At 45.2% G+C, this 22,657-nt stretch overlaps 1 protein-coding gene across 1 annotated transcript in view; it reads right to left on the reverse strand.

The window, feature by feature from the left end:
* The window catches only part of eif2b1 (eukaryotic translation initiation factor 2B, subunit 1 alpha), a 1,065,098-nt gene that overhangs the window by 648,854 nt on the left and 393,587 nt on the right, over positions 1-22,657 (reverse strand). The gene's annotated exons all lie outside the window — the stretch shown is intronic.

Consider the following 22,657-nt stretch of genomic DNA (forward strand, 5'->3'; position numbering starts at 1 on the left):
GTCCCTGTCCCTGTCCCTGTCCCTGTCTCTGTCTCTGTCCCTGTCCCTGTCCCTGTCCCTGTCCCTGTCCCTGTCCCTGTCTCTGTCCCTGTCCCTGTCCCTGTCCCTGTCCCTGTCCCTGTCCCTGTCCCTGTCTCTGTCTCTGTCCCTGTCCCTGTCCCTGTCTCTGTCTCTGTCCCTGTCCCTGTCTCCGTCTCCGTCCCTGTCCCAGTCTATGTCTCTGTGCCCGTCTCTGTCCCTGTCCCTGTCCCTGTCCCTGTCCCTGTCCCAGTCTCAGTCTCAGTCTCAGTCTCAGTCTCAGTCTCAGTCTCAGTCTCAGTCTCAGTCTCAGTCTCTGTCTCTGTCTCTGTCTCTGTCTCTGTCTCTGTCTCTGTCTCTGTCCCTGTCACTGTCCCTGTCTCTGTCTCTGTCTCTGTCCCTGTCCCTGTCCCTGTCCCTGTCCCTGTCCCTGTCCCTGTCCCTGTCCCTGTCCCTGTCCCTGTCTCTGTCTCTGTCTCTGTCCCTGTCCCTGTCCCTGTCCCTGTCTCTGTCTCTGTCCCTGTCCCAGTCTCTGTCCCTGTCCCCGTCCCCGTCCCCGTCCCCGTCCCCGTCCCCGTCCCCGTCTCTGTCTCTGTCTCTGTCCCTGTCCCTGTCCCTGTCCCTGTCCCTGTCTCTGTCTCTGTCCCTGTCCCTGTCCCTGTCCCTGTCTCTGTCCCTGTCCCTGTCCCTGTCCCTGTCCCTGTCTCTGTTTCTGTCCCTGTCCCTGTCCCTGTCTCTGTCCCAGTCCCTGTCCCTGTCCCTGTCCCCGTCTCTGTCCCTGTCTCTGTCTCTGTCCCCGTCTCTGTCCCTGTCTGTGTCCCTGTCTCTGTCTCTGTCCTTTTCAAATTTTTGCATTTTCACTTTGGTTGATTTGCTGATCAGATCTAGTCTGGAAGAGGAATAATGGAGTGAAAACTCCTGGTGTTTGTGTGACTCAGTGTTATCTCTCCATAGCAATACTAATAAACACAAAGCAGAGATTTCAATCACATTTCATTGGATGAAAGCTATTGGAGATTATATCACTTATGAACACTGAAGCAAAGGCCCAAACCATCTGATCAGATTCGCAACCCAAGTACCCAACTCTGATAAGACAGAAAGCTGCACATTTACCTGCATATGTTGAAAGGCTCTGATTACTGACGGAGGATCCCACAGAATTCCCACAACACAGGAAGCCTCGGAGGGAGCAGTGAAGAGAATCCTCACAGAGGGAACACCTCGTTTTTACAGAACTGGTAAGTATTTAAAGGTACCCAAACCTTTCAGTATGTCAGTGAATGAATGAACGTGTGAGTGAATGTGTGAGTGAATGGGGGAGTGAATGTGTGAGTGAATGGGGGAGTGAATATGTGAGCGACCGTGTGAGTGAATGAGTGAATGAGTGAGTGAATGTGTGAGTGAATGAGTGAGTGAATGGGTGAGTGGATGTTTGAGTGAATGTGTGAGTGAATGTGCGAGTGAATGTGTGAGTGAATGTGTGAGTGACTGTGTGAGTGTGGGTGAGTGAGTGGGTGAGTGAATGTGTGAGTGAATATGTGAGTGAATGGGAGAGTGAATGTGTGAGTGAATGTGTGAGTGAGTGGGTGAGTGAATGTGTGAGTGAATGTGTGAGTGAATGTGTGAGTGAATGTGTGAGTGAATGTGTGAGTGAACGTGTGACTGAATGTGTGAGTGAATGTGTGAGTGAGTGGGTGAGTGAATGGGTGAGTGAATGGGTGAGTGAATATGTGAGTGAATGTGTGAGTGAATGTGTGAGTGAATGTGTGAATGAATGGATGAGTGAATGGGTGAGTGAATGTGTGAGTGAATGTGTGAGTGAATGGGTGGGTGAATATGTGAGTGACTGTGTGAGTGAATGGATGAGTGAATGGATGAGTGAAGGTGTGAGTGAAGGTGTGAGTGAACGTGTGAGTGAACGTGTGAGTGAACGTGTGAGTGAACGTGTGAGTGAACGTGTGAGTGAACGTGTGAGTGAACGGGTGAGTGAATCTGTGAGTGAACGGGTGAGTGAATGTGTGAGTGAATGTGTGAGTGAATGTGTGAGTGAATGTGTGAGTGAATGTGTGAGTGAATGGGTGAGTGAATGTGTGAGTGAATGGGTGGGTGAATCTGTGAGTGAAAGAGAGAGTGAATGGGTGAGTGAATGGGTGAGTGAATGTGTGAGTGAATATGTGAGCGAATATGTGAGTAACTGTGTGAGTGAATGTGTGAGTGAATGTGTGAGTGAATATGTGAGTGAATGTGTGAGTGAATGTATGAGTGAATGTGTGAGTAAATATGTGAGTGAATGTGTGAGTGAATGTGTGAGTGAATGTGTGAGTGAAAGTGAGAGTGAATATGTGAGTGACTGTGAGAGTGACTGTGAGAGTGAATGTGTGAGTGAATGGGTGAGTGGATGTTTGAGTGAATGTGTGAGTGAATGTGTGAGTGAATGTGTGAGTGAATGGGAGAGTGAATGGGAGAGTGAATGGGTGAGTGAATGGGAGAGTGAATGGGTGAGTGAATGTGTGAGTGAATGTGTGAGTGAATGTGTGAGTGAATGGGAGAGTGAATGGGTGAGTAAATGGGTGAGTGAATGTGTGAGTGAATGTGTGAGTGAATGTGTGAGTGACTGTGTGAGTGAATGTGTGAGTGACTGTGTGAGTGTGGGTGAGTGAGTGGGTGAGTGAATGTGTGAGTGAATATGTGAGTGAATGGGAGAGTGAATGTGTGAGTGAATGTGTGAGTAAATGTGTGAGTGAGTGGGTGAGTGAATGGGTGAGTGAATGTGTCATTGAATGTGTGAGTGAGTGGGTGAGTGAATGTGTGAGTAAATGTGTGAGTGAATGTGTGAGTGAGTGGGGGAGTGAATTGGTGAGAGAATGTGTGAGTGAATATGTGATTGAATGTGTGAGTGAATGTGTGAGTGATTGGGTGAGTGAATATGAGAATGAATATGTGAGTGAATATGTGAGTGAATGTGTGAGTGAATGTGTGAGTAAATATGTGAGCGAATGGGTGAGTGAATGGGTGAGTGAATATGTGAGTGAATGTGTGAGTGAATGTGTGAGTGAATGTGTGAGTGAACGAGTGAATGAATGTGTGAGTGAACGTGTGAGTGAATGTGTGAGTGAACATGTGAGTGAACAGGTGAGTGAATGTTTGAGTGAATGTGTGAGTGAATGTGTGAGTGAATGTGTGAGTGAATGTGTGAGAGAATCTGTGAGTGAATGGGCGAGTGAATGTGTGAGTGAATGTGTGAGTGAATGTGTGAGTGAATGGGTGAGTGAATGTGTGAGTGAATGTGTGAGTGAATGTGTGAGTGAGTGTGTGAGTGACTGGGTGATTGAATGTGTGAGTGACTGTGTGAGTGTGGGTGAGTGAGTGGGTGAGTGAATGTGTGAGTGAATATGTGAGTGAATGGGAGAGTGAATGTGTGAGTGAATGTGTGAGTGAGTGGGTGAGTGAATGGGTGAGTGAATGTGTCAGAGAGTGGGTGAGTGAATGTGTCATTGAATGTGTGAGTGAGTGGGTGAGTGAATGTGTGAGTAAATGTGTGAGTGAATGTGTGAGTGAGTGGGTGAGTGAATTGGTGAGAGAATGTGTGAGTGAATATGTGAGTGAATGTGTGAGTGAATGTGTGAGTGATTGGGTGAGTGAATATGTGAATGAATATGTGAGTGAATATGTGAGTGAATGTGTGAGTGAATGTGTGAGTAAATATGTGAGTGAATGGGTGAGTGAATGGGTGAGTGAATATGTGAGTGAATGTGTGAGTGAATGTGTGAGTGAATGTGTGAGTGAATGTGTGAGTGAATGTGTGAGTGAATGTGTGAGTGAATATGTGAGTGATCGTGTGAGTGAATGTGTGAGTGAATGTGTGAGTGAATATGTGAGTGAATGTGTGAGTGAATGTGTGAGTGAATGTGTGAGTGAATGGATGAGTGAACGTGTGAATGAATGTGTGAGTGAACGTGTGAGTGAATGTGTGAGTGAACGTGTGAGTGAACAGGTGAGTGAATGTTTGAGTGAATGTGTGAGTGAATGTGTGAGTGAATGTGTGAGTGAATGTGTGAGTGAATCTGTGAGTGAATGGGCGAGTGAATGTGTGAGTGAATGTGTGAGTGAATGTGTGAGTGAGTGTGTGAGTGACTGTGTGATTGAATGTGTGAGTGACTGTGTGAGTGTGGGTGAGTGAGTGGGTGAGTGAATGTGTGAGTGAATATGTGAGTGAATGGGAGAGTGAATTTGTGAGTGAATGTGTGAGTGTGTGGGTGAGTGAGAGGGTTACTGAATGTGTGAGTGAATGTGTGAGTGTGTGGGTGAGTGTGTGGGTGAGTGAGTGGGTGAGTGAATATGTGAGTGACTGTGTGAGTGAATGTGTGAGAGAGTGGGTGAGTGAATGTGTGAGTGAATGTGTGAGTGAGTGGGTGATTGAATGGGTGAGTGAATGTGTGAGTGAATATATGAGTGAATGTGTGAGTGAATGTATGAGATAATGTGTGAGTGAACGTGTGAGTGAACGTGTGAGTGAATATGTGGGTGAATGTGTGAGTGAATCTGTTAGTGAATGTGTGAGTGAATGTGTGAGTGAATGCGTGAGTGAATGGGTGAGTGAATGGGTGAGTGAATCTGTGAATGAATGTGTGAGTGAATGAGTGAGTGAATGGGTGAGTCAATGTGTGAGTGAATGTGTGAGTGAATCTGTGAGTGAATCTGTGAGTGAATGGGTGAGTGAATGTGAGAGTGATGTGTGAGTGAATCTGTGAGTGAATGTGTGAGTGAATGGGTGAGTGAATGGGTGCGTGAATCTGTGAGTGAATGGGTGAGTGAAAATGTGAGTGAATGAGTGAGTGAATGTGTGAGTGAATGTGTGAGCGAATGAGTGAGTGACTGTGTGAGTGAATGTGTGAGTGAATGTCTGAGTGAATGTGGGAGTGAATGGGTGAGTGAGTGGGGGAGTGAATGGGTGAGTGAAGATGCGAGTGAATGTGTGAATGAATGTGTGAGTGAATGTGTGAGTGAATGTGTGAGTGAATGTGTGAGTGAATGTGTGAGTGAATGTGTGAGTGAATGGATGAGTGAACGTGTGAATGAATGTGTGAGTGAACGTGTGAGTGAATGTGTGAGTGAACGTGTGAGTGAACAGGTGAGTGAATGTTTGAGTGAATGTGTGAGTGAATGTGTGAGTGAATGTGTGAGTGAATGTGTGAGTGAATCTGTGAGTGAATGGGCGAGTGAATGTGTGAATGAATGTGTGAGTGAATGTGTGAGTGAATATGTGAGTGAATGTGCGAGTGAATGTGTGAGTGAATGTGTGAGTGACTGTGTGAGCGATTGTGTGAGTGACTGTGTGAGTGAATGGGTGAGTGAATGGGTGAGTGAGTGGGGGAGTGAATGGGTTAGTGTATGTGTGAGTGAATGGGGGAGTGAATGTGTGAGTGAATGTGCGAGTGAGTGGGAGAGTGATTGGATGAGTGAATGTGTGAGTGAATGTGTGAGTGAGTGGGAGAGTGAATGGGTGAGTGAGTGGGTGAGTGAATGTGTGAGTGAGTGGGTGAGTGAATGTGTGAGTGAATGAGTCAGTGAGTGGGTGATTGAATGTGTGAATGAATGTGTGAGTGAATGGGTGAGTGAATGTGTGAGTGAATGTGTGAGTGAATGTGTGAGTGAATGTGTGAGTGATTGTGTGAGTGAGTGGTTGAGTGAATGGGTGAGTGAATGTGTGAGTGAATATGTGAGTGAATGGGAGAGTGAATGTGTGAGTGAATGTGTGAGTGAATGTGTGAGTGCATGTGTGAGTGAGTGGGTGAGCGAATGGGTGAGTGAATGTGTGAGTGAATATGTGAGTGAATGTGTGAGCGAATGTGTGAGTGAGTGGGTGAGTGAATATGTGAGTGAATATGTGAGTGAATATGTGAGTGAATGTGTGAGTGAATGTGTGAGTAAATATGTGACTGAATGGGTGAGTGAATGTGTGAGTGAATATGTGAGTGAATGGGAGAGTGAATGGGTGAGTGAATGTGTGAGTGTATGGGTGAGTGATTTGGTGAGTGAATGTGTGAGTGAATGTGTGAGTGAGTGGGTGACTGAATGGGTCAGTGAATGGGTGAGTGAATATGTGAGTGAATGTGTGAGTGAATGTGTGAGTGAATGTGTGAGTGAATGGATGAGTGAACGTGTGAGTGAACGTGTGAGTGAACGTGAGAGTGAACGTGTGAGTGAACGGGTGAGTGAATATGTGAGTGAATGTGTGAGTGAATGTGTGAGTGAATGTGTGAGTGAATGTGTGAGTGAATGTGTGAGTGAATGTGTGAGTGAATGGGTGAGTGAATGTGTGAGTGAATGTGTGATTGAATGAGTGAGTGAATGGGTGAGTGAATATGTGAGTGAATGTGTGAGTGAATGTGTGAGTGAATGGGTGAGTGAATGTGTGAGTGAATGTGTGAGTGAATGTATGAGTGAATGTGTGAGTGAATGGGTGAGTGAATGAGTGGGTGAATCTGAGAGTGAATGGGTGAGTCAATTTGTGAGTGAATGTGTGAGTGAATGTGTGAGTGAATGAGCGAGTGAGTGGGGGAGTGATTGGGTGAGTGAATGTGTGAGTGAGTGGGAGAGTGAATGGGGAAGTGAATATGTGAGTGAATGGGAGAGTGATTGTGTGAATGAATGTGAGGTTGAGTGGGTGAGTGAATGTGTGAATGAAAGTGTGAGTGAATGCGTGAGTGAGTGGGTGAGTGAAAGGGGGAGTGAATGTGTGAGTGAATGGGGGAGTGATTGTGTGAGTGAATGTGTGCTTGAGTGGGTGAGTGAATGTGTGAATGAAAGTGTGAGTGAATGTGTGAGTGACTGGGGGAGTGAATGTGTGAGAGAATGTGTGAGTAAGTGTGCGAGTGAATGGGGGAGTGAATGTGTGAGTGAATGGGGGAGTGAATGTGTGAGTGAATGTGTCAGTGAGTGGGTGAGTGAATGTGTGAGTGAATATGTGAGTGAATGTGTGAGTGAATGTGTGAGTGAGTGGGTGAGTGAATGTGTGAGTGAATGTGTGAGTGAATGTGTGAGTGAGTGGGTGAGTGAATTGGTGAGTGAATGTGTGAGTGAATGTGAGAGTGAATGTGTGAGTGAATGCGTGATTGAGTGGGTGAGTGAATATGTGAGTGAATATGTGAGTGAATATGTGAGTGAATGTGTGAGTGAATGTGTGAGTAAATATGTGAGTGAATGTGTGAGTGAATATGTGAGTGAATGTGTGAGTGAATGTGTGAGTGAATGTGTGAGTGTGTGGGTGAGTGAGTGGGTGAGTGAATGTGTGAGTGAATGTGTGAGTGAATGTGTGAGTGAATGTGTGAGTGTGTGGGTGAGTGAGTGGGTCAGTGAATGTGTGAGTGAATATGTGAGTGATTGTGTGAGTGAATGTGTGAGTGAGTGGGTGAGTGAATGTGTGAGTGAATGTGTGAGTGAATGAATGTGTGAACGTGTGAGTGAACGTGTGAGTGAACGTGTGAGTGAAAGTGTGAGTGAACGTGTGAGTGAACGGGTGAGTGAACGTGTGAGTGAATGTGTGAGTGAATGTGTGAGTGAATGTGTGAGTAAATGGGTGAGTGAATCTGTGAGTGAATGTGTGAGTGAATGTGTGAGTGGATGGATGAGTGAATGTGTGAGTGAATGTGTGAGTGAATGTGTGAGTGAATGAGTGAGTGAATGTGAGAGTGAATGTGTGAGTGAATGCGTGAGTGAATGTGTGAGTGAATGAGTGAGTGAATGGGTGGGTGATTCTGTGAGTGAATGGGTGAGTGAATGCGTGATTGAATGAGTGAGTGAATGTGTGAGTGAATGTGTGAGTGAATGTGTGAGTGAACGTGTGAGTGAACGTGTGAGTGAATGTGTGAGTGAGTGGGTGAGTGAATGGGTGGGTGAATGTGTGAGTGAATATGTGAGTGAATGTGTGAGTGAATGTGTGAGTGAATGTGTGAGTGAATGTATGAGTGAAGGCATGAGTGAACGTGTGAGTGAACGTGTGAGTGAACGTATGAATGAATGTGTGAGTGAACGTGTGAGTGAATGGGTGAGTGAACGTGTGAGTGAATGTGTGAGTGAATGTGTGAGTGATTGGGTGAGTGAATCTGTGATTGAATGTGTGAGTGAATGTGTGAGTGAATGGATGAGTGAATGTGTGAGTGAATGTGTGAGTGAATCTGTGAGTGAATGAGTGAGTGAATGTGTCAGTGAATGTGTGAGTGAATGTGTGAGTGAATGTATGAGTGAATGTGTGAGTGAATGGGTGAGTGAATGAGTGGGTGAATGTGTGAGTGAATGGGTGAGTCAATTTGTGAGTGAATGTGTGAGTGAATGTGTGAGTGAATGTGTGAGTGAATGAGCGAGTGAGTGGGGGAGTGATTGGGTGAGTGAATGTGTGAGTGAGTGGGAGAGTGAATGGGGAAGTGAATGTGTGAGTGAATGGGAGAGTGATTGTGTGAGTGAATGTGAGGTTGAGTGGGTGAGTGAATGTGTGAATGAAAGTGTGAGTGAATGCGTGAGAGAGTGGGTGAGTGAATGGGGGAGTGAATGTGTGAGTGAATGGGGGAGTGATTGTGTGAGTGAATGTGTGCTTGAGTGGGTGAGTGAATGTGTGAATGAAAGTGTGAGTGAATGCGTGAGTGAGTGGGTGAGTGAATGGGGGAGTGAATGTGTGAGTGAATGTGTGAGTGACTGGGGGAGTGAATGTGTGAGAAAATGTGTGAGTAAGTGTGCGAGTGAATGGGGGAGTGAATGCGTGAGTGAATGGGGGAGTGAATGTGTGAGTGAATGTGTCAGTGAGTGGGTGAGTGAATGTGTGAGTGAATATGTGAGTGAATGTGTGAGTGAATGTGTGAGTGAGTGGGTGAGTGAATGTGTGAGTGAATGTGTGAGTGAATGTGTGAGTGAGTGGGTGAGTGAATTGGTGAGTGAATGTGTGAGTGAATGTGAGAGTGAATGTGTGAGTGAATGCGTGATTGAGTGGGTGAGTGAATATGTGAGTGAATATGTGAGTGAATCTGTGAGTGAATGTGTGAGTGAATGTGTGAGTAAATATGTGAGTGAATGTGTGAGTGAATATGTGAGTGAATGGGTGAGTGAATGTGTGAGTGAATGTGTGAGTGTGTGGGTGAGAGAGTGGGTGAGTGAATGTGTGAGTGAATGTGTGAGTGAATGTGTGAGTGAATGTGTGAGTGTGTGGGTGAGTGAGTGGGTCAGTGAATGTGTGAGTGAATATGTGAGTGATTGTGTGAGTGAATGTGTGAGTGAGTGGGTGAGTGAATGTGTGAGTGAATGTGTGAGTGAATGAATGTGTGAACGTGTGAGTGAACGTGTGAGTGAACGTGTGAGTGAACGTGTGAGTGAAAGTGTGAGTGAACGGGTGAGTGAACGTGTGAGTGAATGTGTGAGAGAATGTGTGAGTGAATGTGTGAGTGAATGGGTGAGTGAATCTGTGAGTGAATGTGTGAGTGAATGTGTGAGTGAATGGATGAGTGAATGTGTGAGTGAATGTGTGAGTGAATCTGTGAGTGAATGGGGGAGTGAATGTGTGAGTGAATGTGTGAGTGAATGTGTGAGTGAATGTCTGAGTGAATGAGTGAGTGAATGGGTGGGTGAACCTGTGAGTGAATGGGTGAGTGAATGCTTGATTGAATGAGTGAGTGAATGTGTGAGTGAATGTGTGAGTGAATGAGTGAGTGAGTGGGTGAGTGAATGGGTGAGTGAATGTGTGAGTGAATATGTGAGTGAATGTGTGAGTGAATGTGTGAGTGAATGTGTGAGTGAATGTGTGAGTGAACGTGTGAGTGAATGTGTGAGTGTATGTGTGAGTGACTTTGTGAGTGAATGTGTGAGTGAATGTCTGAGTGAATGTGTGAGTGAATGGGTGAGTGAGTGGGGGAGTGAATGGGTGAGTGAATGTGTGAGTGACTGTGTGAGTGACTGTGTGAGTGACTGTGTGACTGAATGTGTGAGTGACTGTGTGAGTGACTGTGTGAGTGACTGTGTGAGTGACTGTGTGAGTGAATGGGTGAGTGAATGGGTGACTGAATGTGTGATGAAAGTGTGAGTGAATGTGCGAGCGAATGTGTGAGTGAATGGGTGAGTGAGTGGGGGAGTGAATGGGTGAGTGAATGGGTGAGTGACTGGGGGAGTGACTAGGGGAGTGAATGTGTGAGTGAATGTGTGAGTGAGTGGGTGAGTGAATGTGTGAGTGAATGTGTGAGTGAGTGGGTGAGTGAATGGGTGAGAGAATGTGTGAGTGAATGGGAGAGTGACTGTGTGAGTATGGGTGAGTGAGTGGGTGAGTGAATGTGTGAGTGAATATGTGAGTGAATGGGAGAGTGAATGTGTGAGTGAATGTGTGAGTGAATATGTGAGTGTATGGGACAGTTAATGTGTGAGTGAATGTGTGAGTGTGTGGGACAGTTAATGTGTGAGTGAATGTGTGAGTGTGTGGGTGAGTGAGTGGGTGAGTGAATCTGTGAGTGAATGTGTGAGTGAATGTGTGAGTGAATATGTGAGTGTATGGGACAGTTAATGTGTGAGTGAATGTGTGAGTGAATGTGTGAGTGATGTGTGAGTGAATGTGTGAGTGAATGTGTGAGTGAATGTGTGAGTGAATGGGTGAGTGAATGGGTGAGTGAATCTGTGTGTGAATGGGCGAGTGAATGTGTGAGTGAATCAGTGAGTGAATGTGTTAGTGGCTGAGTGAGTGAGTGGGTGAGTGAATGGGTGTGTGCATGTGTGAGTGAATGGGTGAGTGAATGTGTGAGTGAATGTGTGAGTGAGTGGGGGAGTGATTGGGTGAGTGAATGTGTGAGTAAGTGGGAGAGTGAATGGGTGATTGAGTGGGTGAGTGAATGTGTTTGTGAGTGGGTGAGTGAATGCGTGAGTGAGTGTGTGAGTGAATGGGGAAGTAAATGTGTGAGTGAATGTGTGCTTGAGTGGGTGAGTGAATGTGTGAATGAACGTGTGAGTGTATGCGTGAGTGAGTGGGTGAGTGAATGGGGAAGTAAATGTGTGAGTGAATGGGGGAGTGATTGTGTGAGTGACTGTGTGCTTGAGTGGGTGAGTGAATGTGTGAATGAACATGTGAGTGAATGCGTGAGTGAGTGGGTGAGTGAATTTGGAAGTGAATGTGTGAGTGAATGTGTGAGTGACTGGGGGAGTGAATGTGTGTGTGAATGTGTGAGTTAGTGGGTGAGTGAATGGGGGATTGAATGTGTGAGTGAATATGTGAGTGACTGTGTGAATGAATGTGTAAGTGAGTGGGTTAGTGAATGTGTGAGTGAATGTGTGAGTGAATGTGTGAGTGAATGTGTGAGTGAGTGGATGAGTGAATATGTGAGTGAATGTGTGAGAGAATGTGTGAGTGAATGTCTGAGTGAATGTGTGAGTGAATATGTGAGTGAATATGTGAGTGAATATGTGAGTGAATATGTGAGTGAAAGGGAGAGTGAATGTGTGAGTGAATGTGTGAGTGTTGTGGGTGAGTGAGTGGGTGACTGAAAGTGTGAGTGAATGTGTGAGTGAATGTGTGTGTGAATGTGTGTGTGAATGTGTGAGTGAATGTGTGAGTGACTGTGTGAGTGTGGGTGAGTGAGTGGGTGGTGAATGTGAGACTGAATATGTGAGTGAATGGGAGAGTGAATGTGTGTGTGAATGTGTGTGTGTGTGGGTGAGTGAGCGGGTGAGTGAATGTGTGAGTAAATGTGAGAGTGAATGTGTGAGTGAATGTGTGAGTGTGTGGGTGAGTGAGTGGGTGAGTGAATGTGTGAGTCAATATGTGAGTGACTGTGTGAGTGAATGTGTGAGTGAGTGGGTGAGTGAATGTGTGAGTGAATGTGTGAGTGAGTGGGTGAGTGAATATGTGAGTGAATGTTTGAGTGAATGGGTGAGTGGATGTTTGAGTGAATGTGTGACTGAATGAGTGAGTGAATGTGTGATTGAATGGGAGAGTGAATGGGAGAGTGAATGGGTGAGTGAATGTGTGAGTGAATGTGTGAGTGAATGTGAGAGTGAATGGGAGAGTGAATGGGTGAGTGAATGTGTGACTGAATGTGTGAGTGAATGTGTGAGTGACTGTGTGAGTGTGGGTGAGTGAGTGGCTGAGTGAATGTGTGAGTGAATATGTGATTGAATGAGAGAGTGAATGTGTGAGTGAATGCGTGAGTGAATGTGTGAGTGACTGTGTGAGTGTGGGTGAGTGAGTGGGTGGGTGAATGTGTGAGTGAATGTGTGAGTGAATGGGAGAGTGAATGGGAGAGTGAATGGGTGAGTGAATGTGTGAGAGAATGTGTGAGTGAATGTGTGAGTGAATGTGTGAGTGAATGGGAGAGTGAATGGGAGAGTGAATGGGTGAGTGAATGTGTGAGAGAATGTGTGAGTGAATGTGTGAGTGAATGTGTGAGTGAATGGGAGAGTGAATGGTAGAGTGAATGGGTGAGTGAATGTGTGAGTGAATGTGTGAGTGAATGTGTGAGTGAATGTGTGAGTGACTGTGTGAGTGAATGTGTGAGTGACTGTGTGAGTGTGGGTGAGTGAGTGGGTGAGTGAATATGTGAGTGAATATGTGAGTGAATGGGAGAGTGAATGTGATGAGTGAATGTGTGAGTGACTGTGTGAGTGCGGATGAGTGAGTGGTTGAGTGAATGTGTGAGTGAATATGTGAGTGAATGGGAGAGTGAATGTGTGAGTGAATGTGTGAGTGTGTGGGTGAGTGTGTGGGTGAGTGAGTGGGTAAAGTGAATATGTGAGTGACTGTGTGAGTGAATGAGTGAGTGAGTGGGTGAGTGAATGTGTGAGTAAATGTGTGAGTGAGTGGGTGAGTGAATGGGTGAGTGAATGTGTGAGATAATGTGTGAGTGAACGTGTGAGTGAACGTGTGAGTGAAAGTGTGAGTGAACGTATGAGTGAATATGTGAGTGATTGTGTGAGTGAAAAAATGAGTGAATGTGTGAGTGAATGTGTGAGTGAATGGGTGAGTGAATGGGTGACTGAATCTGCGAATGAATGTGTGAGTGAATGAGTGAGTGAATGGGTGAGTGAATGTGTGAGTAAATGTGTGAGTGAATGTGTGAGTGAATGTGTGAGTGAATGGGTGAGTGAATGTGTGAGTGATGTGCGAGTGAATCTGTGAGTGAATGTGTGAGTGAATGTGTGAGTGAATGGGTGAGTGAATGGGTGAGTGAATCTGTGTGTGAATGGGTGAGTGAATGTGTGAGTGAATCAGTGAGTGTATGTGTGAGTGAATGTGTTAGTGGCTGAGTGAGTGAGTGGGTGAGTGAATGGGCGTGTGCATGTGTGAGTGAATGGGGGAGTGAATGTGTGAGTGAATGGGTGAGTGAATGTGTGAGTGAATGGGTGACTGAATGGGTGAGTGAGTGGGGGAGTGAATGGGTGTGTGCATGTGTGAGTGAATGGGTGAGTGAATGTGTGAGTGAGTGGGGGAGTGATTGGGTGAGTGAACGTGTGAGTAAGTGGGAGAGTGAATGGGTGAGTGAGTGGGTGAGTGAATGTGTTTGTGAGTGTGTGAGTGAATGAGTGAGTGAGTGGGTGAGTGAATGGGGAAGTAAATGTCTGAGTGAATGGGTGAGTGATTGTGTGAGTGAATGTGTGCTTGAGTGGGTGAGTGAATGTGTGAATGAACGTGTGAGTGAATGCGTGACTGAGTGGGTGAATGAATGTGGAAGTGAATGTGTGAGTGAATGTGTGAGTGACTGGGGGAGTGAATGTGTGAGTGAATGTGTGAGTTAGTGGGTGAGTGAATGGGTGAGTGAATTTGTGAGTGAATGTGTGAGTGAATGTGTGAGTGAATGTGTGAGTGAATGGATGAGTGAATGGGTGGGTGAATCTGTGAGTGAATGTGTGAGTGAATGTGTGAGTGAATGAGTTAGTGAATGTGTGAGTGAATGTGTGAGTGAATGAGTGAGTGAGTGGGTGAGTGAATGGGTGAGTGAATGGATGAGTGAATGGGGGAGTGAATGTGTGAGTGAATGTGTGAGTGAATGGGTGAGTGAATGTGTGAGTGAATGTGTGAGTGAATGTGTGAGTGAATGTGTGAGTGAATGTGTGAGTGATTGTGTGAGTGAATGTGTGAGTGACTGTGTGAGTGAATGTGTGAGTGAGTGGGTGAGTGAATGGGGGAGTGAATGTGTGAGTGAATGTGTGAGTGAATGTGTGAGTGAATGTGTGAGTGAATGTTGAGTGAATGGATGAGTGATTGGGGGAGTGAACGGGTGAGTGAATGGGTGAGTGACTGGTGGAGTGAATGTGCGAGTGAATGTGTGAATGAGTGGGTGAGTGAATGGCGGATTGAATGTGTGAGTGAATAGGTAGTGAATGTGTGAGTGACTGTTTCAGTGTATGTGTGAATGAATGTGTGAGTGAATGTGTGAGTGAATATGTGAGTGAGTGTGTGAATGAATGTGTGAGTGAGTGGGTGAGTGAATGTGTGAGTGAATGTGTGAGTGAATGTGTGGGTGAATGAGTGAGTGAGTGGGTTAGTGAATGGGTGAGTGAATGTGTGAGTGAATATGTGAGTGAATGTCTGGATGAAAGTGTGAGTGAGTGGGTGAGTGAATATGTGAGTGAATATGTGAGTGAATGTGTGAGTGAACGAGTGATTAAATATGTGAGTGAATGGGTGAGTGAATGTGTGAGTGAATGAGTGAGTGAATGTGTGAGTGAATGAATGAGTGAATGGGTGAGTGAATGTGTGAGAGAATGTGTGAGTGAATGGGGTAGTGAATGTGTGAGTGTGTGAGTGAATGGGTGAGTGAATGGGTGGGTGAATGTGTGAGTGAATGAGTGAGTGAGTGGGTGAGTGAATGGGTGAGTGAATGTTTGAGTGAATATGTGAGTGAATATGTGAGTGACTGTGTGAGTGAATGTGTGAGTGAATGTTTGAGTGAATGGGTGAGTGGATGTTTGTGTGAATGTGTGAGTGAATGTGTGAGTGAATGTGTGAGTGAATGGGAGAGTGAATGGGTGATTGAATGTGTGAGTGAATGTGAGAGTGAATGTTTGAGTGAATGTGTGAGTGATTGTGTGAGTGAATGTGTGAGTGAATGGGAGAATGAATGGGTGAGTGAATGTGTGAGTGAATATGTGAGTGAATGTGTGAGTGACTATGTGAGTGTGGGTGAGTGAGTGGGTGAGTGAATGTGTGAGTGAATATGTGAGTGAATGGGAGAGTGAATGTGTGAGTGAATGTGTGAGTGTGTGGGTGAGTGAGTGCGTGAGTGAATGTCTGAGTGAATGTGTGAGTGAATGTGTGAGTGAATGTGTGAGTGAATGTGTGAGTGAATGTGTGAGTGAATGTGTGAGTGAATGGGTGAGTGAATGTGTGAGTGACCTTGTGAGTGTGGGTGAGTGAGTGGGTGAGTGAATGTGTGAGTGAATGTGTGAGTGACCTTGTGAGTGTGGGTGAGTGAGTGGGTGAGTGAATGTGTGAGTGAATGTTTGAGTGAGTGTGTGAGTGAATGTGTGAGTGTGTGGGTGAGTGAGTGGGTGAGTGAATGTGTGAGTGAATGTGTGAGTGATTGGGAGAGTGAATGGGTGAGTGAATGTGTTGAATGAATGTGTGAGAGAATGTGTGAGTGACCTTGTGAGTGTGGGTGAGTGAGTGGGTGAGTGAATGTGTGAGTGAATATGTGAGTGAATGGTAGAGTGAATGTCTGAGTGAATGTGTGAGTGTGTGGGTGAGTGAGTGGGTGAGTGAATGTGTGAGTGAATGGGTGAGTGAATGTTTGAATGAATGTGTGAGTGAACGTGTGAGTGAACATGTGAGTGAACGTGTGAGTGAATGTGTGCCTGAACGTGTGAGTGAACGAGTGAGTGAACGAGTGAGTGAATATGTGAGTGAATGTGTGAGTGAATGTGCGAGTGAATGTGTGAGTGAATGGGTGAGTGAATCTGTGAGTGAATGTGTGAGTGAATGAGTGAGTGAATGGGTGAGTGAATATGTGAGTTAATGTGTGAGTGAATCTGTGAGTGAATGGGTGAGTGAATGTGTGAGTGAATGTGTCAGTGAATGAGTGAGTGAATGGGTGAGTGAATGTGTGAGTGAATGGGTGGGTGAATCTGTGAGTGAATGGGTGAGTGAATGTGTGTGTGAATGAGTGAGTGAATGTGTGAGTGATTGTGTGAGTGAATGAGTGAGTGAGTGGATGAGTGAATGTGTGAGTGAATGTGTGAGTGAATATGCGAGTGAATATGTGTGTGACTGTTTGAGTGAATGTGTGAGTGAATGTGTGAGTGAATATGTGAGTGAATGTGTGTGTGAATGTGTGAGTGAATGTGTGAGTAAATATGTGAGTGAATGTGTGAGTGTGTGGGTGAGTAGTGGGTGACTGAATGTGAGAGTGAATGGGTGAGTGAATGTTTGAGTGAATGTGTGAGTGAACGTGTGAGTGAACGTGTGAGTGAACGTGTGAGTGAATGTGTGCCTGAACATGTGAGTGAACGAGTGAGTGAACGAGTGAGTGAATATGTGAGTGAATGTGTGAGTGAATGGGTGAGTGAATGTGTGAGTGAATGGGTGAGTGAATCTGTGAGTGAATGTGAGAGTGAATGAGTGAGTGAATGGGTGAGTGAATGTGTGAGTTAATGTGTGAGTGAATCTGTGAGTGACTGGGTGAGTGAATGTGTGAGTGAATGTGTCAGTGAATGAGTGAGTGAATGGGTGAGTGAATGTGTGAGTGAATATGTGGGTGAATCTGTGAGTGAATGGGTGAGTGAATGTGTGTGTGAATGAGTGAGTGAATGTGTGAGTGATTGTGTGAGTGAATGAGTGAGTGAATGTGTGAGTGATTGTGTGAGTGAATGAGTGAGTGAGTGGGTGAGTGAATGGGTGAGTGAATGTGTGAGTGAATGGGTGAGTGAATGTGTGTGTGAATGAGTGAGTGAATGTGTGAGTGATTGTGTGAGTGAATGAGTGAGTGAGTGGATGAGTGAATGTGTGAGTGAATGTGTGAGTGAATATGCGAGTGAATATGTGTGTGACTGTTTGAGTGAATGTGTGAGTGAATGTGTGAGTGAATATGTGAGTGAATGTGTGTGTGAATGTGTGAGTGAATGTGTGAGTAAATATGTGAGTGAATGTGTGAGTGTGTGGGTGAGTAGTGGGTGACTGAATGTGAGAGTGAATGGGTGAGTGAATGTTTGAGTGAATGTGTGAGTGAACGTGTGAGTGAACGTGTGAGTGAACGTGTGAGTGAATGTGTGCCTGAACATGTGAGTGAACGAGTGAGTGAACGAGTGAGTGAATATGTGAGTGAATGTGTGAGTGAATGTGTGAGTGAATGGGTGAGTGAATCTGTGAGTGAATGTGAGAGTGAATGAGTGAGTGAATGGGTGAGTGAATGTGTGAGTTAATGTGTGAGTGAATCTGTGAGTGAATGGGTGAGTGAATGTGTGAGTGAATGTGTCATTGAATGAGTGAGTGAATGGGTGAGTGAATGTGTGAGTGAATATGTGGGTGAATCTGTGAGTGAATGGGTGAGTGAATGTGTGTGTGAATGAGTGAGTGAATGTGTGAGTGATTGTGTGAGTGAATGAGTGAGTGAGTGGGTGAGTGAATGTGTGAGTGAATGTGTGAGTGAATGTTCGAGTGAATATGTGAGTGACTGTTTGAGTGAATGTGTGAGTGAATGTGTGAGTGAATATGTGAGTGAATGTGGGTGTGAATGTGTGAGTGAATGTGTGAGTAAATATGTGAGTGAATGTGTGAGTGAATGTGTGAGTGAATGTGTGAGGGAATGTGTGAGTGAATGTGTGAGTGACTGTGTGAGTGAATGAGTGAGTGAATGGGTGAGTGAATGGGGGAGTGAATGAGTGAGTGAATGTGTGAGTGAATGTGTGAGTGAATGGGTGAGTGAGTGGGGGAGTGAATGGGTGAGTGAATATGTGATTGAATGTGTGAGTGAATGTGTGAGTGAATGTGTGAGTGAATGTGTGATTGAATGTGTGAGTGAATGGGTGAGTGAGTGGGGGAGTGAATGGGTTAGTGTATGTGTGAGTGAATGGGGGAGTGAATGTGTGAGTGAATGTGTGAGAGGTTGGGGGAGTGATTGGGTGAGTGAATGTGTGAGTGAATGTGTGAGTGAGTGGGAGAGTGAATGGGTGAGTGAGTGGGTGAGTGAATGTGTGAGTGTGTGGGTGAGTGTATGCGTGAGTGAGTGGTTGAGTGAATGGGGAAGTGAATGTGTGAGTGAATGGTTGAGGGAATGTGTGAGTGAATGTGTGCTTGAGTGGGTGACTGAATGTGTGAGAGAATGTGTGAGTGAATGTGTGAGTGAATGGGTGAGTGAGTGGGTGAGTGAATGGGGGAGTGAATGTGTGAGTGAATGTGTGAGTGACTGGGGGATTGAATGTGTGAGTGAATGTGTGAGTGAATGGGGGAGTGAATGTGTGAGTGAATGTGTGAGTGAATGGGGGAGTGAATGTGTGAGTGAATGTGTCAGTGAGTGGGTGAGTGAATGTGTGAATGAATGTGTGAGTGAGTGGGTGAGTGAATGTGTGAGTGAATGTGTGAGTGAATGTGTGAGTGAATGTGTGAGTGAATGTGTGAGTGAGTGGGTTAGTGAATGGGTGAGTGAATGTGTGAGTGAATATGTGAGTGAAAGGGAGAGTGAATGTGTGAGTGAATGTATGAGTGAATGTGTGAGTGAATGTGTGAGAGAGTTGGTGAGTGAATGGGTGAGTGAATGTGTGAGTGAATATGTGAGTGAATGTGAGAGTGAATGTGTGAGTGAGTGGGTGAGTGAATATGTGAGTGAATATGTGAGTGAATATGTGAGTGAATGTGTGAGTGAATGAGTGCGTTAATATGTAACTGAATGGGTGAGTGAATGTGTGAGTGAATATGTGAGTGAAAAGGGAAATTGAATGTGTGAGTGAATGTGTGAGTGAATGTGTGTGTGTGGGTGAGTGAGTGGGGGAGTGAATGTGTGAGAGAATGTGTGAGTGACTTTGGGAGTGAATGTGTGAGTGAATGTGAGAGTGAGTGGGTGAGTGAATGGGGGAGTGAATGTGTGAGTCAATGGGGGAGTGAATGTGTGAGTCAATGGGGGAGTGAATGTGTGAGTGAATGTGTCAGTGAGTGGGTGAGTGAATGTGTGAATGAATGTGTGAGTGAGTGGGTGAGTGAATGGGTGAGTGAATGTGTGAGTGAATATGTGAGAGAATGTGTGAGTGAATGTGTGAGTGAGTGGGTGACTGAATATGTGAGTGAATATGTGAGTGAATGTGTGTGTGAATGTGTGAGTAAATATGTGAGTGAATGGGTGAGTGAATGTGTGAGTGAATATGTGAGTGAATGGAAGAGTGAATGTGTGAGTGAATGTGTGAGTGTGTGGGTGAGTGAGTGGGTGAGTGAATGTGTGAGTGAATATGTGAGTGAATGTGTGTGTGAATGTGTGAGTAAATATGTGAGTGAATGGGTGAGTGAATATGTGAGTGAATATGTGAGTGACTGTGTGAGTGAATGTGTGAGTGAATGTGTGAGTGAATATGTGAGTGAATGTGTGAGTGAATTTGTGAGTGAATGTGTGAGTGACTGTGTGAGTGACTGTGTGAGTCAATATGTGAGTGACTGTGTGAATGAATGTGTGAGTGAATTTTTGAGTGAATGGGTGAGTGGATGTTTGAGTGAATGTGTGAGTGAATGTGTGAGTGAATGTGTGAGTGATTGGGAGAGTGAATGGGTGAGTGAATGTGTTGAATAAATGTGTGAGAGAATGTGTGAGTGACCTTGTGAGGGTGGGTGGGTGAGTGGGTGAGTGAATGTGTGAGTGAATATGTGAGTGAATGGTAGACTGAATGTGTGAGTGAATGTGTGAGTGTGTGGGTGAGTGAGTGGGTGAGTGAATGTGTGAGTGAATGTGTGAGTGAATGTGTGAGTGAATGTGTGAGTGTGTGGGTGAGTGAGTGGGTGAGTGAATGTGTGAGTGTATATGTGAGTGGCTGAGTGAGTGAATGTGTGAGTGAGTGGGTGTGTGAATGTGTGAGTGAATGTGTGAGTGAGTGGGTGAGTGAATGGGTGAGTGAATGTGTGAGTGAATGTGTGAGTGAATGTGTGAGTGAACGAGTGAGTGAACGAGTGAGTGAATATGTGAGTGAATATGTGAGTGAATGTGAGAGTGAATGTGTGAGTGAATGGGTGAGTGAATCTGTGAGTGAATGTGTGAGTGAATGAGTGAGTGAATGGGTGAGTGAATGTGTGAGTGAATGTGTGAGTGAGTGAGTGAGTGAACGTGTGCGTGAACGTGTGAGTGAACGAGTGAGTGAACGAGTGAGTGAATATGTGAGTGAATATGTGAGTGAATGTGTGAGTGAATGTGTGAGTGAATGGGTGAGTGAATCTGTGAGTGAATGTGTGAGTGAATGAGTGAGTGAATGGGTGAGTGAATGTGTGAGTTAATGTGTGAGTGAATCTGTGAGTGAATGGGTGAGTGAATGTGAGAGTGAATGTGTGAGTGAATGTGTGAGTGAATGGGTGAGTGAATGGGTGGGTGAATCTGTGAGTGAATGGGTGAGTGAATGTGTGTGTGAATGAGTGAGTGAATGTGTGAGTGAATGTGTGAGTGAATGAGTGAGTGAGTGGGTGAGTGAATATGTGAGTGAATGTGTGAGTGAATATGTGAGTGAATATGTGAGTGACTGTGTGAGTGAATGTGTCAGTGAATGTGTGAGTGAATATGTGAGTGAATGTCTGTGTGAATCTGTGAGTGAATGTGTGAGTAAATATGTGAGTGAATGTGTGAGTGAATGTGTGAGTGAATGTGTGAGTGAATGTGTGAGGGAATGTGTGAGTTACTGTGTGAGTGACTGTGTGAGTGAATGAGTGAGTGAATGGGTGAGTGAATGAGGGAGTGAATGAGTGAATGAATGTGTGAGTGAATGAGTGAAGGAGTGGGTGAGTGAATGTGTGAGTGAATGTGTGAGTGAATATTTGAATGAATATGTGAGTGACTGTGTGAGTGAATGTGTGAGTGAATGTATGAGTGAATATGTGAGTGAATGTGTGAGTGAATGTGTGAGTGCATGCGTGAGTGAATATGTGAGTGATTGTGTGAGTGAATGTGTGAGTGAATGTGTGAGTGAATGTGTGAGTGAATGTGTGAGTGACTGTGTGAGTGAATGTGTGAGTGAATGTGTGAGTGAATGGGGGAGTGAATGTGTGAGTGAATGTGTGAGTGAATGTGTGAGTGAATGTGTGAGTGAATGTGTGAGTGAATGGGTGAGTGATTGGGGAGTGAATGGGTGAGTGAAAATGTGAGTGAATGGGAGAGTGAATTTGTGAGTGAATGTGTGAGTGAATGTGTGAGTGAATGTGTGAGTGAATGTGTGAGTGAAAGTGTGAGTGAATGTGTGAGTGAATGGGTGAGTTAGTGGGGGAGTGAATGGGGTAGTGAATGTGTGATTGATTGTGTGAGTGAATGTGTGAGTGAATGTGTGAGAGAATGTGTGAGTGACTGTGTGAGTGACTGTGTGAGTGAATGGGTGAGTGAATGGGGGAGTGAATGTGTGAGTCAATGTGTGAGTGAATGTGTGAGTGAATGTGTGAGTGAGTGGGAGAGTGAATATGTGAGTGAATATGTGAGTGAATATGTGAGTGAATGTGTGAGTGAATGTGTGAGTAAATATGTGAGTGAATGGGTGAGTGAATGTGTGAGTTAATATGTGAGTGAATGGGAGAGTGAATGTGTGAGTGTGTGGGTGAGTGAATGGGTGAGTGAATGTGTGAGTGAATGTGTGAGTGAATGTTTGAGTGAATGTGTGAGTGTGTGGGTGAGCGAGTGGGTTAGTGAATGTGTGAGTGAATATGTGAGTGAATGTGTGAGTGAATGTGTGAGTGAGTGGGTGAGTGAATGTGTGAGTGAATGGATGAGTGAACGTGTGAGTGAACGGGTGAGTGAACGAGTGAGTGAACGGGTGAGTGAATATGTGAGTGAATGTGTGAGTGAATGTGTGAGTGAATGTGTGAGTGAATGGGTGAGTGAATCTGTGAGTGAATGTGTGAGTGAATGAGTGAGTGAATGGGTGAGTGAATGTGTGAGTGAATGTGTGAGTGAATGTGTGAGTGAATGGGTGAGTGAATGTGTGAGTGAATGTGTGAGTGAATCTGTGAGTGAATGGGTGAGTGAATGGGTGGGTGAATCTGTGAGTGAATGGGTGAGTGAATGTGTGAGTGAATGAGTGAGTGAATGTGTGAGTGAATGTGTGAGTGAATGAGTGAAGGAGTGGGTGAGTGAATGTGTGAGTGAATGTGTGAGTGAATATGTGAGTGAATATGTGAGTGACTGTGTCAATGAATGTGTGAGTGAATGTATGAGTGAATATGTGAGTGAATGTGTGAGTGAATGTGTGAGTGCATGCGTGAGTGAATATGTGAGTGATTGTGCGAGTGAATTTGCGAGTGAATGTGTGAGTGAATGTGTGAGTGAATGTGAGAGTGACTGTGTGAGTGAATGTGTGAGTGAATGTGTGAGTAAATGGGGGAGTGAATGTGTGAGTGATTGTGTGAGTGAATGTGTGAGTGAATGTGTGAGTGAATGTGTGAGTGAATGGGTGAGTGATTGGGGAGTGAATGGGTGAGTGAAAATGTGAGTGAATGGGAGAGTGAATGTGTGAG

The sequence above is a fragment of the Cetorhinus maximus genome, chromosome 12 (assembly GCF_964194155.1).
Source record: "Cetorhinus maximus chromosome 12, sCetMax3.hap1.1, whole genome shotgun sequence".
NCBI classification, from domain to species: Eukaryota; Metazoa; Chordata; class Chondrichthyes; order Lamniformes; family Cetorhinidae; genus Cetorhinus; species Cetorhinus maximus.